The following is a 17,076-nucleotide window of genomic DNA, read 5'->3' on the forward strand; positions in this document are numbered from 1 at the left end:
GTCTACCTCCGGGTCTCCCAGTCTACCTCCGGGTCTCTCTCCGTGTCTCCCAGTCTACCTCCGGGTCTCTCTCCGTGTCTCCCAGTCTACCTCCGGGTCTCTCTCCGTGTCTCCCAGTCTACCTCCGGGTCTCTCTCCGTGTCTCCCAGTCTACCTCCGGGTCTCTCTCCGTGTCTCCCAGTCTACCTCCGGGTCTCTCTCCGTGTCTCCCAGTCTCCTCCGGGTCTCCCAGTCTACCTCCGGGTCTCCCAGTCTACCTCCGGGTCTCCCAGTCTACCTCCGGGTCTCCGGGTCTCCCTCCGGGTCTCTCCCTCCGGGTCTCCCTCCGTGTCTCCCTCCGGGTCTCCCTCCGTGTCTCCCTCCGGGTCTCCCTCCGTGTCTCCCGGTCTACCTCCGGGTCTCTCTCCGTGTCTCCGGGTCTCCCTCCGGGTCTCTCTCCGTGTCTCCGGGTCTCCCTCCTCCGTGTCTCCCTCCGTGTCTCCCTCCGTGTCTCTAGTTGTGGTGCTTCTCTCTCTACTTCATGACTATCATGTGACTAGAGACTTCTTTCAGCTCCACATTATTACAGCTCTTTTCTCACAATGTTCAGTTTCTGACTCAGCCCCTGTTGGCTCCAGATCTTTGAGACTCTATGCAACTCACAGTAAATACATCTCAACAGGCCTTTTAACTATTCTAATGGGACTAATTGGCATTCATGAAGCAGTATCTTCCCCTCACTGGCACAAACAGACCAGCTTTTAACCATAACTTAAACAGACAGCCAGGAGGTCCTGCCATGTGCTAAATTTTCATGGCTCTGACATGTGGTATAAATAAAAAGCGGTGTACATAGCCTACAGGTTTCTTTACATTTTGTTTGAATTATCGTGATAGGCTCATGTTTTACTGGTACGGCATACCCCCACTACTTATTTTGCCGGGGGACGCCGTATCAGATGGTAATGCTTCATTTCGAAGATGGCGTAGCAGTGCAGACGTGGTTTGTAGTCCTCTCGTTTACTTTTGGTATTTAGTCTTTTTTTGTGTGTGTGTGTATTATATATGTATGAGATTAAAAATAAATTGATATATATATATATATAATTAAAACAATATATATATATAGCATCTATCAATTTATTTTCAATCTCTTTTCCATTTTTAAATTAAATATACCTTCCGGTAACCCGCCTCACACAATGTGACACGGATCCACTATTTTTTAGACCTTATAGCCAGAAACTCCATCAGAAGCTAACCAGCTAATTAGCTACTAGCGATTTAGTCATTGTTAGCCACTGCTAGCAATGCACAAACACCAGACGTTTTTTTTAGCCTGGATAATACTTGCCAGCCTGCCAGTATCGGACTGTTTTCTCCACTACAACGCCAGATTCCTGCCGTAAACCCTGGACCATTACTCCTGATCATCACTGCCACTAAGTGACCCAGCACTGAAGCTAGCCCTGAGCCAGACCCACCTCTTGACCTAATCTGTGATCACTCGGCAACTCAGCCGATGCCTCCTGGACTCCTCCCAAACACGGCTAGAATCCACTACTCCACCGGATCCTTGCCGTAAGCTTTGCATTGGATCATCGCTACTAGCTAACTGCTACAGAGTGGCTATAGTGGCTAAATCCCCTGCCCCCGAAGCGAGCACCAGTTAGCCGCGAGCCAAGTGAATCTCCCGGCTAGCAAACGAAATTACCACAACACCTCTTTCGCCATCTGGCCTGGACTCGTTGTTGACACGGCGCCCCGCCATACCACCACGACTGGCGACGTAACGCCATCCGCTGTGCCCTCAACCGGCCTTTGATGGACGTCGGAGCAGACGCTTTTACTTACGCCGGACTGCAAACTTCAAACACTGTGTCCTGCGTGCTAGCATAGTAACGACTACCTAGCTGCTTCCCTGTTCCATCTATTGCCGTCCACTGGACCCTATAATCACTTGTTTACATAGCTGATGCCTGCTAGACTGTTCATTAATCACAGTACTCCATTTTTTTTATCTGTTGGCCCCTGCCTCTAACTCAGGCCCTGTGTGTAGTTAACCGACCCTCTCTGCCCATTCATCGCCATCTTACCAGTTGTTGTCTTAGCTAGCTCTCAACACCTGTGATTTCTTTATGCCTCACTTTGTCTCTTTTAAATGTCAATATGCCTTGCACACTGTTTAGGATAGTTTTATTTTACCGCGGAGCCCCTAGTCCCACTCAACATGCCTCAGATACCTCCTTTGTCCCACCTCCCACACATGCAGTGACCTCACCCAGCATAACTAGCCCGTCCAGAGATGCAATCTCTCATCACTCAGTGCCTGGGTTTACCTCCACTCTACCCACACCCTACCATACCAGTCTGTACATTATGCTCTGAATCTATTCTACCACACCCAGAATTCTGCTCCTTTTATTCTCTGTCCCCAATGCACTAGATGACCAGTTCTGATAGCTTTCAGCCATACCCTCATCCTACTCCTCCTCTGTTCCTCGGGTGATGTGGAGGTTAACCTGCGTGTCCCCACGCACTCTCATTTGTTGACTTCTGTAACCGAAAAGGCCTTGGTTTCATGCATGTCAACATCAGAAGCCTCCTCCCTATGTTTTACTCACTGCTTTAGCACACTCCACCAACCCTGATATCCTTGCCGTGTCTGAATCCTGGCTTAGGAAGTCCACTAAATTCTGAGATTTCCATAACCAACTACAACATTTTCCATCAAGATAGAACTGCCAAGTTGCAATCTACTCCAGAGATCACCTGCAGAGTTCGGTCATACTTTCCAGGTTTATGCCCAAACAGTTCGAGCTTCTAATTTTAAAAATTAATCTCTCCAGAAATAAGTCCCTCACTGTTGCTGCCTGTTATAGACCCCCCTCAGCTCCCAGCTGTGCCCTGGACACCATATGTGAATTGATTGCCCCCCATCTATCTTCAGAGTTTGTTCTGTTAGGTGACCTAAACTGGGATATGCTTAACACCCCGGCAGTCCTACAATGTAAGCTAAATGCCCTCAATCTCTCACAAATCATCAAGGAACCCAACAGGTACAACCCCAAATCCGTAAACATGGGCACACTCTTAGATATTATCCTGCCCAACTTGCCCTCCAAATGCACCTCTGCTGTTTTCAATCAGGATCTCAGTGATCACTGCCTCATTGCCTGCATCCGCTATGGGTCCGCAGTCAAACAACCACCCCTCATCACTATCAAACGCTCCCTAAAACACTTCTGCGAGCAGGCCTTTCTAATCGACATGGCCTGGGTATCCTGGAAGGATATTGACCTCATCCCGTCAGTCGAGGATGCCTGGTCGTTCTTAAAAAGTAATTTCCTCACCATCTTAAATAAGCATGCCCCATTCAAAAAAATGTAGAACGAAGAACAGATATAGACCTTGGTTCACTCCAGACCCGACTGCCCTTGACCAGCACAAAAACATCCTGCGGCGTTCTGCATTAGCATCGAATAGCCCTCGCGATATGCAACTCTTCAGGGAAGGCAGGAACCAATACACTCAGTCAGTCAGGAAAGCAAAGGCTAGATTTTTCAAACAAATTTGCATCCTGTAGCTCTAACTCCAAAAAGTTTTGGGACAGTAAAGTCCTCCGAGCTGTCCACTGCACTGAGGCTAGGAAACACCATCACCACCGATAAGAATTTAAATAAGCATTTCTCTATGGCCATGCCTGCCTCCTCGCTACCCCAACCCCAGCCAACAGCTCAGCACCCCACCCAACAAAGGTGGAATAAATAAATCAAATCTTTCACCCGAGTATAAGGGACAGGTGGGGACGGACAGTTAGAATAATGAGGGCTGCTGTGGTCCAGCGACAGAGCAGACCTCTGAAAACGCACTGGTCAAGTGGGTCAAAAGTAGTGTATAAGCAATAGAGTGTTGGATGCATTCAAAGGGTTAAGAAGCTGCATGGTATTTACCAGTGACGTTAATAGGGATGACGCAGGATGTGATGACTTGTGAGTCGCTCTTCATCCTCTCCTGAGGTGTGGGCAGTGGGAGAACTCTGGACCAGTTAGTCTGCTTGTCCAGCGTGGAGGGAACGTTAGGGACAGGGTGCCGAGGTCGTTGGCCGAGACTGTCAGAGGGAGGAGCAGCCTGGAACAGTAAGTGGTGGTAAAGGTTAGGGGTTGGGTTAGGGTTATGGTTAGGGTTATGGTTAGGGGTTGGGTTATGGTTAAGGTCAGGTTAATGGAGTTGGGTTAGAGCAGAGTTACATGCAGATGGTTAGGGTTATTGATCCATAAGTGATTTAATAAAAAAACTCACAATTAGAAGTATCCTACAACATGCACAAAGACAACATTTAAACTATCTATAAAAAAAATGTAAACTTCATGCAGGGCAAAAACCTGAGACAGAACTATCACACACAAACACATTTATTGATCACAACACATTGGAAGACAGTTCTTCCACAGTCAGAACACTACAGATCAAGAATCAATAGGATAGAAGATATAGAGAGACAGATGTACTGTATGTAACTGATATGCAGAACCAGTCAACAGTTTGGACACCTACTCATTCAAGGGTTTTTATTTTTTACTGTTTTCTACATTGTAGAATAATAGTTTAGACATCAAAACTATGAAATTACACATATGGAATCATGTAGTAACCAAAAAAGTGTTAAATCAAAATATATTTTAGATACTTCAAAGTAGCCACCCTTTGCCTTGATGACAGCTTTGCTTAGTCTTGTCATTCTCTCAACTAGCTTCATGAGGTAGTCACCTGGAATGCATTTCAATAAACAGGTGTGCTTCGTTAAGTGTATATTTGTAGAATATCTCTCCTTTTAATGCATTCAGTTGTGTTGTGACAAAGGTAGGGGTGGTATGGCAAGTTAGGGGTGGTATACAGAGATAGACCTATTTGGTAAAAGACCAAGTTCAGATTATGGCAAGAACAGCTCAAATAAGCAAAAGAGAAAGAACAGTCCATCATCACTTTAAGACATGAAGGTCAGTCAATCTGGAAAATGTAAAAGAACTTTGAACATTTCTTCATGTGCAGTCACAAAAACCATCAAGCTCAAGGATGAAACTCGGCTCTCATAACAACTGCCACAGGAAATGAAGACTCAGAGTTACCTCTCCTGCAGAAGATAACTTCATTAGAGTTACCAGCCTCAGAAATTGCAGCCCAAATAAATGCTTCAGAGTTCAAGTAACAGACACATCTCAAAACTGTTCAGAGAATGAAATCAGGCCTTCATGGTCGAATTGCTGCAAAGAAACCACTACTAAAGGACACCAATAAGAAGAAGAGACATGCTTGGGCCAAGAAACACGAGCAATGGACATTAGACTGGTGGAAATCTGTCTGATGAGTTCAAATTTGAGATGTTTGGTTCCAACCGCTATGTCTTTGTGAGAAGCAGAGTAGCTGAATGGATGATCTCCGTATGTGTAGTTCCCACCGTGAAGCATGGAGGGGGTGGCGTGATGGTGCTTTGCTGTGATTTATTTAGAATTCAAGGCACACTTAACCAGCATTGCTTCCACAGCATTCTGCAGCAATACTCCATCCCATCTGGTTTGCGCTTAGAGGAACTTTCTATTTTTTTCAACAGGACAATGACCCCAACACACCTCCAGGCTGTGTAAGGGCTATTTGACCAAGAAGGAGAGTGATGGAGTGCTGCATCAGATGACCTGGTCTCCCCAATCACCTGACCTCAACCCAAATGAGATGGTTTGTATGAGTTGGACCGCAGAGCTAAGGAAAAGCAGCCAACAAGTGCTTAGCATATGTGGGAACTACTTCAAGATTGTTGGAAAAGCATTCCAGGTGAAGCTGGTTGAGAGAATGCCAAGCCTATGCAAAACTGTCATCAAGGCAAAGGGCAAACTTTGTAGATTCTTCAATCTAAAATATATTTTGATTTGTTTAACCATTTTTTGGTTACTATGTGTCATTTCAGTTTTGTATTCTACAATGTAGAAACAGTAAAAATAAAGAAAAACACTTAAATAGGTGTCCAAACTTGATTGGTACTGTATATACAGTGCACTCGGAAAGTATTCAGACCTAGACCTTTTCCACATTTTGTTACGTTACAGCATTATTCAAATTCTTTTTTTTATTTTTTATTCAAAACAATCCACACACACAATACCCCATAATGAGAAAGAAAAAAAGTTTTAAAATGACTGCACTGTTGGCGCATTTTGCTACACCCGCGATAACATCTGCTAAATGTGTATGTGACAAAAACAATTTGATTTTGATTTGAAGTACAAGTACAGTACCATGGTCGAAGAGAGAGAGGAGACATGAATGAGTAGTGCTGAGGGTAGGTGGGTCACCAGAGGAATCCCAGACATACATGTTTATATGTGATCATGTAATAGTGGAACAGAGTTAAGAACGTGTGGTAAGGTCACGCCACAGCTAGCTTGAAATGTTGCGGATGGAGACATCCAATCGGTACCACTACTCCCTACTCCGTCCCGCTCCGCCCCGCTCTGCTCCCTACTCAGTCCCGCTCTGCTCCCTACTCAGTCCCGCTCTGCTCCGCTCCCCGTAACGTGCCGCTCCGCTCCCTACTCCGTCCCGCTCTGCTCCCTACTCCGTCCCGCTCTGCTCCCTACTCCGTCCCGCTCTGCTCCACTCCCTACTCCGTCCCGCGCCGCTCCCTACTCCGTCCCGCGCCGCTCCCTACTCCGTCCCGCGCCGCTCCCTACTCCGTCCCGCGCCGCTCCCTACTCCGTCCCGCTCCGCTCCCTACTCCGTCCCGCTCCGCTCCCTACTCCGTCCCGCTCCGCTCCCTACTCCGTCCCGCTCCGCTCCCTACTCCGTCCCGCTCCGCTCCCTACTCCGTCCCGCTCCGCTCCCTACTCCGTCCCGCGCCGCTCCCTACTCCGTCCGCCCGCTCCCCTCCGTCCCCGCCGCGCCGCTCCCGCGCCGCCCTACTCCGTCCCGCGCCGCTCCCTACTCCGTCGCCGCGCCCGCTCCCTACTCCCCCTCCGTCGCGCCGCGTCCCGCGCCGCTCCTACTCCGTCCCGCGCCGCTCCCTACTCCGTCCCGCGCCGCTCCCTACTCCTCCGCTCCCTCCCCCGCGCCGCTCCCTACTCCGCCCCGCGCCGCTCCCTACTCCGCTCCCTACTCCGCTCCCTACTCCGTCCCCCCGCTCCCCCCGCTCCCCCGCTCCGCTCCCTACTCCCGCTCCGCTCCCTACTCCGCTCCGCTCCCTACTCCGCTCCCTACTCCGCCCCGCTCCCTACTCCGCCCCGCTCCCTACTCCGCCCCGCTCCCTACTCCGCCCCGCTCTCCTCCACTCCCCATAACGTGCCGCGCCGCTCCCTACTCCGTCCCGCTACGCTCCCTACTCCGTCCCGCTCTGCTCCCTACTCCGTCCCGCTCTGCTCCCTACTCCGTCCCGCTCTGCTCCACTCCGTCCCGCTCTGCTCCACTCCGTCCCCCTACTCCGTCCGGCTCTGCTCCACTCCCTACTCCGTCCCGCTCTCTCCTACCCGTCCCGCTCTGCGCCTACTCCGTCCCGCTCCCTACCCCGCCCCACTCTGCTCCACTCCCCATAACGTCCCTACTCCGTCCCGCTCTGCTCCCTACTCCGTCCCGCTCTGCTCCCTACTCCGTCCCGCTCTTCTCCCTACTCCGTCCCGCTCTGCTCCACTCCGCCCCGCTCTGCTCCACACCCTACTCCGTCCCGCTCTGCTCCACTCCCTACTCCGTCCCGCCCTGCTCCCTACTCCGTCCCGCTCTGCTCCCTACTCCGTCCCGCTCTGCTCCACTCCCTACTCCGTCCCGCTCCGCTCCTACTCCCTCCGCCCCCCGCGCCGCTCCCTACTCCGCCCCGCTCTGCTCCACTCCCCATAACGCTCTGCTCCCCTCCGTCCCGCTCCCTACTCCGTCCCGCGCTCGCTCCCTACTCCGTCCCGCTCTGCTCCCTACTCCGCGCTCGCTCCCTACTCCGTCCCGCTCTGCTCCGCTCCCCGTAACGTGCCGCGCCGCTCCCTACTCCGTCCCGCTCCGCTCCCCGTAACGTCCCGCGCCGCTCCCTACTCCGTCCCGCGCCGCTCCCTACTCCGTCCCGCGCCGCTCCCTACTCCGTCCCGCGCCGCTCCCGTATGTCCCGCTCGTCCGCGCCGCTCCCTACTCCGCTCTGCTCCACACCCTCCGTCCCGCGCCGCTCCCTACTCCGTGCCGCGCCGCTCCCTATTCCGTCCCGCTCCGCTCCCCGTAACGTGCCGCGCCGCTCCCGTGTCCCGCGCCGCTCCCTCCGTCCGCTCCCTACTCCGTCCCGCGCCGCTCCCTACTCCGCTCCCTACTCCGTCCCGCTCCCCGTAACGTGCCGCGCCGCTCCCCGTAACGTGCCGCGCCGCTCCCTACTCCGTCCCGCTCCGCTCCCTACTCCGCTCCCTACTCCGCTCCGCTCCCTACTCCGCTCCGCTCCCTACTCCGCTCCCGCTCCCTACTCCGCTCCCGCTCCCTACTCCGCTCCCTACTCCGCTCCGCTCCCTACTCCGCCCCGCTCCTACTCCGCTCCCTACTCCGCTCCCGCTCCCTACTCCGCCCCGCTCCCCTAACGTGCCGCTCCGCGCGCTCCCCTCCCTACGTCCCGCTCCGCTCCCTACTCCGTCCCGCTCCGCTCCTACTCCGTCCCGCTCCGCTCCCTACTCCGTCCCGCCTGCTCCACTCCGTAACGTGCCGCGCCGCTCCCTGCTCCTCCACCCTACTCCGTCCCGCTCTGCTCCCTACTCCGTCCCGCTCTGCTCCCTACTCCGTCCCGCTCTGCTCCACACCCTACTCCGTCCCGCTCTGCGCCACTCCCTACTCCGTCCCGCTCCCTACTCCGTCCCGCGCTCTGCGCCACTCCCTACTCCGTCCCGCTCCCTACTCCGCCCCGCTCTGCTCCGCTCCCCATAACGTGCCGCTCTGCTCCCTACTCCGTCCCGCTCCCTACTCCGCTCCCGCTCCGCTCCCCCTCCTCCCCCCTCTCCCACTATACCACTCTCTCCGCTCCCCCCTCTCCACACTATACCACTCTCCTCCTCCCCTCTCCACACTATACCACTCTCCTCCTCCCTCCTCCACACTATACCACTCTCCTCCTCCCCTCTCCACACTATACCACTCTCCTCCTCCCCTCTCCACACTATACCACTCTCCTCCTCCCCTCTCCACACTATACCACTCTCCTCCTCCCCTCTCCACACTATACCACTCTCCTCCTCCCCTCTCCACACTATACCACTCTCCTCCTCCCCTCTCCACACTATACCACTCTCCTCCTCCCCTCTCCACACTATACCACTCTCCTCCTCCCCTCTCCACACTATACCACTCTCCTCCTCCCCTCTCCACACTATACCACTCTCCTCCTCCCCTCTCCACACTATACCACTCTCCTCCTCCCCTCTCCACACTATACCACTCTCCTCCTCCCCTCTCCACACTATACCACTCTCCTCCCCCCTCTCCACACTATACCACTCTCCTCCTCCCCTCTCCACACTATACCACTCTCCTCCTCCCCTCTCCACACTATACCACTCTCCTCCCCCCTCTCCACACTATACCACTCTCCTCCCCCCTCTCCACACTATACCACTCTCCTCCCCCCTCTCCACACTATACCACTCTCCTCCCCCCTCTCCACACTATACCACTCTCCTCCTCCCCTCTCCACACTATACCTCTCCTCCTCTCCTCCCCCCTCTCCACACTATACCACTCTCCTCCTCCCCTCTCCACACTATACCACTCTCCTCCTCCCCTCTCCACACTATACCACTCTCCTCCTCCCCTCTCCACACTATACCACTCTCCTCCTCCCCTCTCCACACTATACCACTCTCCTCCTCCCCTCTCCACACTATACCACTCTCCTCCTCCCCTCTCCACACTATACCACTCTCCTCCTCCCCTCTCCACACTATACCACTCTCCTCCTCCCCTCTCCACACTATACCACTCTCCTCCTCCCCTCTCCACACTATACCACTCTCCTCCTCCCCTCTCCACACTATACCACTCTCCTCCTCCCCTCTCCACACTATACCACTCTCCTCCTCCCCTCTCCACACTATACCACTCTCCTCCTCCCCTCTCCACACTATACCACTCTCCTCCTCCCCTCTCCACACTATACCACTCTCCTCCTCCCCTCTCCACACTATACCACTCTCCTCCTCCCCTCTCCACACTATACCACTCTCCTCCTCCCCTCTCCACACTATACCACTCTCCTCCTCCCCCTCCACACTATACCACTCTCCTCCTCCCCTCTCCACACTATACCACTCTCCTCCTCCCCTCTCCACACTATACCACTCTCCTCCTCCCCTCTCCACACTATACCACTCTCCTCCTCCCCTCTCCACACTATACCACTCTCCTCCTCCCCTCTCCACACTATACCACTCTCCTCCTCCCCTCTCCACACTATACCACTCTCCTCCTCCCCTCTCCACACTATACCACTCTCCTCCTCCCCTCTCCACACTATACCACTCTCCTCCTCCCCTCTCCACACTATACCACTCTCCTCCTCCCCTCTCCACACTATACCACTCTCCTCCTCCCTCTCCACACTATACCACTCTCCTCCTCCCCTCTCCACACTATACCACTCTCCTCCTCCCCTCTCCACACTATACCACTCTCTCCTCCTCCCCTCTCCACACTATACCACTCTCCTCCTCCCCTCTCCACACTATACCACTCTCCTCCTCCCCTCTCCACACTATACCACTCTCCTCCTCCCCTCTCCACACTATACCACTCTCCTCCTCCCCTCTCCACACTATACCACTCTCCTCCTCCCCTCTCCACACTATACCACTCTCCTCCTCCCCTCTCCACACTATACCACTCTCCTCCTCCCCTCTCCACACTATACCACTCTCCTCCCCCTCTCCACACTATACCACTCTCCTCCCCCCTCTCCATACCACTCTCCTCCTCCCACTCTCCTCCTCCCCTCTCCATACTATACCACTCTCCTCCCCCCTCTCCACACTATACCACTCTCCTCCCCCCTCTCCATACTATACCACTCTCCTCCCCCCTCTCCATACTATACCACTCTCCTCCCCCTCTCCATACTATACCACTCTCCTCCTCCCCCTCTCCATACTATACCACTCTCCTCCTCCCCTCTCCATACTATACCACTCTCCCCCTCTCCACTATACCACTCTCCTCCCCCCTCTCCATACTATACCACTATCGTTTCCCCTCTTTCTGGCTGCCCTCACCTTCCCTTCTAAGTTCCAGTTTGTTAATGTCATGTACACAGTGCAATGAAATGCTGACTGGCAGATTAACATCAGATTAGAACTCCCTACTTTTTTAAATGACAAATAGTTGCATAGCCTATGAAAATAACAGCCAAGCATATTTACCTGTACAACAGGTTATAAGACCTCTGACTCAATTAATTTAGTCAGTTCTACCACCTCAACACTGCCCATTTTAAAAGGGTTAAATATCAAGTTGTTGAAAGGCTCAGCTTCCGTCCATAGGAAGCTTTGTAGCTCAGCTTCCGTCCATAGGAAGCTTTGTAGCTCAGCTTCCGTCCATAGGAAGCTTTGTAGCTCAGCTTCCTTCCATAGGAAGCTTTGTAGCTCAGCTTCCTTCCATAGGAAGCTTTGTAGCTCAGCTTCCTTCCATAGGAAGCTTTGTAGCTCAGCTTCCTTCCATAGGAAGCTTTGTAGCTCAGCTTCCGTCCATAGGAAGCTTTGTAGCTCAGCTTCCGTCCATAGGAAGCTTTGTAGCTCAGCTTCCGTCCATAGGAAGCTTTGTAGCTCAGCTTCCGTCCATAGGAAGCTTTGTAGCTCAGCTTCCGTCCATAGGAAGCTTTGTAGCTCAGCTTCCGTCCATAGGAAGCTTTGTAGCTCAGCTTCCTTCCATAGGAAGCTTTGTAGCTCAGCTTCCGTCCATAGGAAGCTTTGTAGCTCAGCTTCCGTCCATAGGAAGCTTTGTAGTTCAGCTTCCTTCCATAGGAAGCTTTGTAGCTCAGCTTCCGTCCATAGGAAGCTTTGTAGCTCAGCTTCCGTCCATAGGAAGCTTTGTAGCTCAGCTTCCGTCCATAGGAAGCTTTGTAGCTCAGCTTCCGTTCATAGGAAGCTTTGTAGCTCAGCCTCCTTCCATAGGAAGCTTTGTAGTTCAGCTTCCGTCCATAGGGGGCACCGTGCTGATGTCAGAAGAGAGGCGCTTCAGTCAAAAGCTTTCTGGGACGTGAGAGGTCCACGACGTCTCCTCCAATCGCATCAGGTACCATGTCACTCCAGGGGCATTTTGCAGTGTGCCTGCTGCTGCTGCCTAGCACAGTTTATTGGATTGTTGATTTTAGTCATACAAATGTGTCAGTAAAACATTTCTTTTAAATACTGCATAGTGTGGTTATGGAAACTCAAAATAGACTTTACATTTTTGTAAATGAATAAAAAATGTTTACCATCAAAAGGTTTGGGGCTGGACCAAAAACACTGGGCCAAGACTACTCTCTGGGTCAGACTACTCTCTGACTTTCTGCTTCCCCAAACTTCAATATGGTAACTAAACTAAACGTCAGAAATGTTTTTGCTTCTCTCCGTGGAGCTTGGCAATGCTGAAAACAAACCCTTTTCTTCTGACATCCAAGCTGAAAGAAACACTATTTCTGAATTAATTAATCTGGTTAAAGAGCACTTACCTTCAGGTCCTAACAGAGAGGTCCACATGGGTTCAACTGGTTCCCATCCTCCTCTACCCTCCTCTCATTCTTACCCTCCACTACCCCCATGTCCAAGTTAAAGCAGCTCTCTCCTCTGGGTGTCAGTTCCCAGCAGATTTAAGAGGCAACAAAATGCCACAAAAGGAACCGTCTCCTTGGAAACATTCCCCAAATAGGAAAACAAATCTAAGAACATTTACAGTGGATTTGTTTTTACAACAATAAGGACAGAGAGAGAGCAAGAGAGACAGAGAGAGACACAGAGAGAGAGCAAGAGAGACAGAGAGAGACACAGAGAGAGAGAGAGCGAGACAGAGAGAGAGCGAGCGAGACAGAGAGAGAGCGAGCGAGACACAGAGAGAGACCAAGACAGAGAGAGCGAGCGAGACAGAGAGAGAGCGAGCGAGACACAGAGAGCGAGCGAGACAGAGAGAGAGCGAGCGAGACACAGAGAGAGACCAAGACAGAGAGAGAGAATGAGACACAGCTAGAGAGCCAGACAGCGAGACAGAGAAAGAGAGACACAGCGAGAGACAGACAGCGAGCGAGACAGAGAGAGCGAGCGAGCGACAGAGAGAGACAGCGAGAGAGAGAGCGAGCGAGACACAGAGAGAGCGAGCGACAGAGAGCGAGCGAGAGACAGAGAGAGCGAGCGAGAGACAGAGAGAGCGAGCGAGACACAGCGACAGAGAGAGCGAGCGAGCGAGCGACAGAGAGAGCGAGCGAGCGAGCGACAGAGAGAGCGAGCGAGACACAGCGAGACAGAGAGCGAGCGAGACACAGCGAGACAGAGAGAGCGAGCGAGACACAGCGAGACAGAGAGAGCGAGCGAGACACAGCGAGACACAGCGAGACAGAGAGAGCGAGCGAGCGAGACACAGCGAGCGAGCGAGACACAGCGAGCGAGCGCAGCGAGACACAGAGAGCGAGCGAGCGAGACACAGAGAGCGAGCGAGCGAGACACAGAGAGCGAGCGAGCGAGACACAGAGAGCGAGCGAGCGAGACACAGAGAGCGAGCGAGCGAGACACAGAGAGCGAGCGAGCGAGACACAGAGAGCAGAGAGCGAGACACAGAGAGCGAGCGAGCGAGACACAGAGAGCGAGCGAGCGAGACACAGAGAGACAGAGAGAGCGAGCGAGACACAGCGAGCGAGCAAGCGAGACACAGAGAGCGAGCGTGCGAGACACAGAGAGCGAGCGTGCGAGACACAGAGAGCGAGCGTGCGAGACACAGAGAGCGAGCGTGCGAGACACAGAGAGCGAGCGTGCGAGACACAGAGAGCGAGCGAGCGAGACAGAGAGCGAGCGAGCGAGACACAGAGAGCGAGCGAGCGAGACACAGAGAGCGAGCGAGCGAGACACAGAGAGCGAGCGAGCGAGACACAGAGAGCGAGCGAGCGAGACACAGAGAGCGAGCGTGCGAGACACAGAGAGCGAGCGAGCGAGACACAGAGAGCGAGCGAGCGAGACACAGAGAGCGAGCGAGCGAGACACAGAGAGCGAGCGAGCGAGACACAGAGAGCGAGCGAGCGAGACACAGAGAGCGAGCGTGCGAGACACAGAGAGCGAGCGTGCGAGACACAGAGAGCGAGCGTGCGAGACACAGAGAGCGAGCGTGCGAGACACAGAGAGCGAGCGAGCGAGACACAGAGAGCGAGCGAGCGAGACACAGAGAGCGAGCGAGCGAGACACAGAGAGCGAGCGAGCGAGACACAGAGAGCGAGCGAGCGAGACACAGAGAGCGAGCGAGCGAGACACAGAGAGCGAGCGAGCGAGACACAGAGAGCGAGCGAGCGAGACACAGAGAGCGAGCGAGCGAGACACAGAGAGCGAGCGAGCGAGACACAGAGAGCGAGCGAGCGAGACACAGAGAGCGAGCGAGCGAGACACAGAGAGCGAGCGAGCGAGACACAGAGAGCGAGCGAGCGAGACACAGAGAGCGAGCGAGCGAGACACAGAGAGCGAGCGAGCGAGACACAGAGAGCGAGCGAGCGAGACACAGAGAGCGAGCGAGCGAGACACAGAGAGCGAGCGAGCGAGACAGAGCGAGCGAGCGAGACACAGAGAGCGAGCGAGCGAGACAGAGCGAGCGAGCGAGACAGAGCGAGCAGCGAGACAGAGCGAGCGAGCGAGACAGAGCGAGCGAGCGAGACAGAGCGAGCGAGCGAGACAGAGCGAGCGAGCGAGACAGAGCGAGCGAGCGAGACAGAGCGAGCGAGCGAGACAGAGCGAGCGAGCGAGACAGAGCGAGCGAGCGAGACAGAGCGAGCGAGCGAGACAGAGCGAGCGAGCGAGACAGAGCGAGCGAGACAGAGCGAGCGAGCGAGACAGAGCGAGCGAGCGAGACAGAGCGAGCGAGACAGAGCGAGCGAGCGAGACACAGAGAGCGAGCGAGACACAGAGAGCGAGCGAGCGAGACACAGAGAGAGCGAGCGAGCGAGACACAGAGAGCGAGCGAGCGAGACACAGAGAGCGAGCGAGCGAGACACAGAGAGCGAGCGAGCGAGACACAGAGAGCGAGCGAGCGAGACACAGAGAGCGAGCGAGCGAGACACAGAGAGCGAGCGAGCGAGACACAGAGAGCGAGCGAGCGAGACACAGAGAGCGAGCGAGCGAGACACAGAGAGCGAGCGAGCGAGACACAGAGAGCGAGCGAGCGAGACACAGAGAGCGAGCGAGCGAGACAGAGCGAGCGAGCGAGACAGAGCGAGCGAGCGAGACAGAGCGAGCGAGCGAGACAGAGCGAGCGAGCCACAGCGAGCGAGCGAGACACAGCGAGCGAGCGAGACACAGAGAGCGAGCGAGACACAGAGAGCGAGCGAGACACAGAGAGCGAGCGAGACACAGAGAGCGAGCGAGACACAGAGAGCGAGCGAGACACAGAGAGCGAGCGAGACACAGAGAGCGAGCGAGACACAGAGAGCGAGCGAGACACAGAGAGCGAGCGAGACACAGAGAGCGAGCGAGACACAGAGAGCGAGCGAGACACAGAGAGCGAGCGAGACACAGAGAGCGAGCGAGACACAGAGAGCGCGAGACACAGAGAGCGAGCGAGACACAGAGAGCGAGCGAGACACAGAGAGCGAGCGAGACACAGAGAGCGAGCGAGACACAGAGAGCGAGCGAGACACAGAGAGCGAGCGAGACACAGAGAGCGAGCGAGACACAGAGAGCGAGCGAGACACAGAGAGCGAGCGAGACACAGAGAGCGAGCGAGACACAGAGAGCGAGCGAGACACAGAGAGCGAGCGAGACACAGAGAGCGAGCGAGACACAGAGAGCGAGCGAGACACAGAGAGCGAGCAAGACACAGAGAGAGACCAAGACAGAGAGAGAGAGAGAGAACGAGACACAGCTAGAGAGCCAGACAGCGAGCGAGACACAGACAGCGAGCGAGACACAGAGAGCGAGCGAGACACAGAGAGCGAGCGAGCGAGACACAGAGAGCGAGCGAGACAGAGCGAGACACAGAGAGCGAGCGAGACACAGCGAGACACAGAGAGCGAGCGAGACACAGCGAGACAGAGCGAGCGAGACACAGCGAGACAGAGAGAGCGAGCGAGACACAGCGAGACAGAGAGCGAGCGAGACACAGCGAGAGACCAAGACAGAGAGAGAGAGAGAGAACGAGACACAGCTAGAGAGCCAGACAGCGAGCGAGACACAGACAGCGAGCGAGCGAGACACAGAGAGCGAGCGAGCGAGACACAGAGAGCGAGCGAGCGAGACACAGAGAGCGAGCGAGCGAGACACAGAGAGCGAGCGAGCGAGACACAGAGAGCGAGCGAGCGAGACACAGAGAGCGAGCGAGAGAGACACAGAGAGCGAGCGAGAGAGACACAGAGAGCGAGCGAGAGAGACACAGAGAGCGAGCGAGAGAGACACAGAGAGCGAGCGAGAGAGACACAGAGAGCGAGCGAGCGAGACACAGAGAGCGAGCGAGCGAGACACAGAGAGCGAGCGAGAGAGACACAGAGAGCGAGCGAGAGAGACACAGAGAGCGAGCGAGAGAGACACAGAGAGCGAGCGAGAGAGACACAGAGAGCGAGCGAGAGAGACACAGAGAGCGAGCGAGAGAGACACAGAGAGCGAGCGAGAGAGACACAGAGAGCGAGCGAGAGAGACACAGAGAGCGAGCGAGAGAGACACAGAGAGCGAGCGAGAGAGAGACACAGAGAGCGAGCGAGAGAGACACAGAGAGCGAGCGAGCGAGACACAGAGAGCGAGCGAGCGAGACACAGAGAGCGAGCGAGAGAGACACAGAGAGCGAGCGAGAGAGACACAGAGAGCGAGCGAGAGAGACACAGAGAGCGAGCGAGAGAGACACAGAGAGCGAGCGAGAGAGACACAGAGAGCGAGCGAGAGAGACACAGAG

The 17,076-nt window shown here is 54.7% G+C and overlaps 1 pseudogene; it reads right to left on the minus strand.

The window, feature by feature from the left end:
* The window catches only part of LOC123995739, an 86,767-nt pseudogene that overhangs the window by 22,121 nt on the left and 47,570 nt on the right, over nucleotides 1-17,076 (minus strand).

Source organism: Oncorhynchus gorbuscha, linkage group LG02 (genome assembly GCF_021184085.1).
Source record: "Oncorhynchus gorbuscha isolate QuinsamMale2020 ecotype Even-year linkage group LG02, OgorEven_v1.0, whole genome shotgun sequence".
NCBI classification, from domain to species: domain Eukaryota; kingdom Metazoa; phylum Chordata; class Actinopteri; order Salmoniformes; family Salmonidae; genus Oncorhynchus; species Oncorhynchus gorbuscha.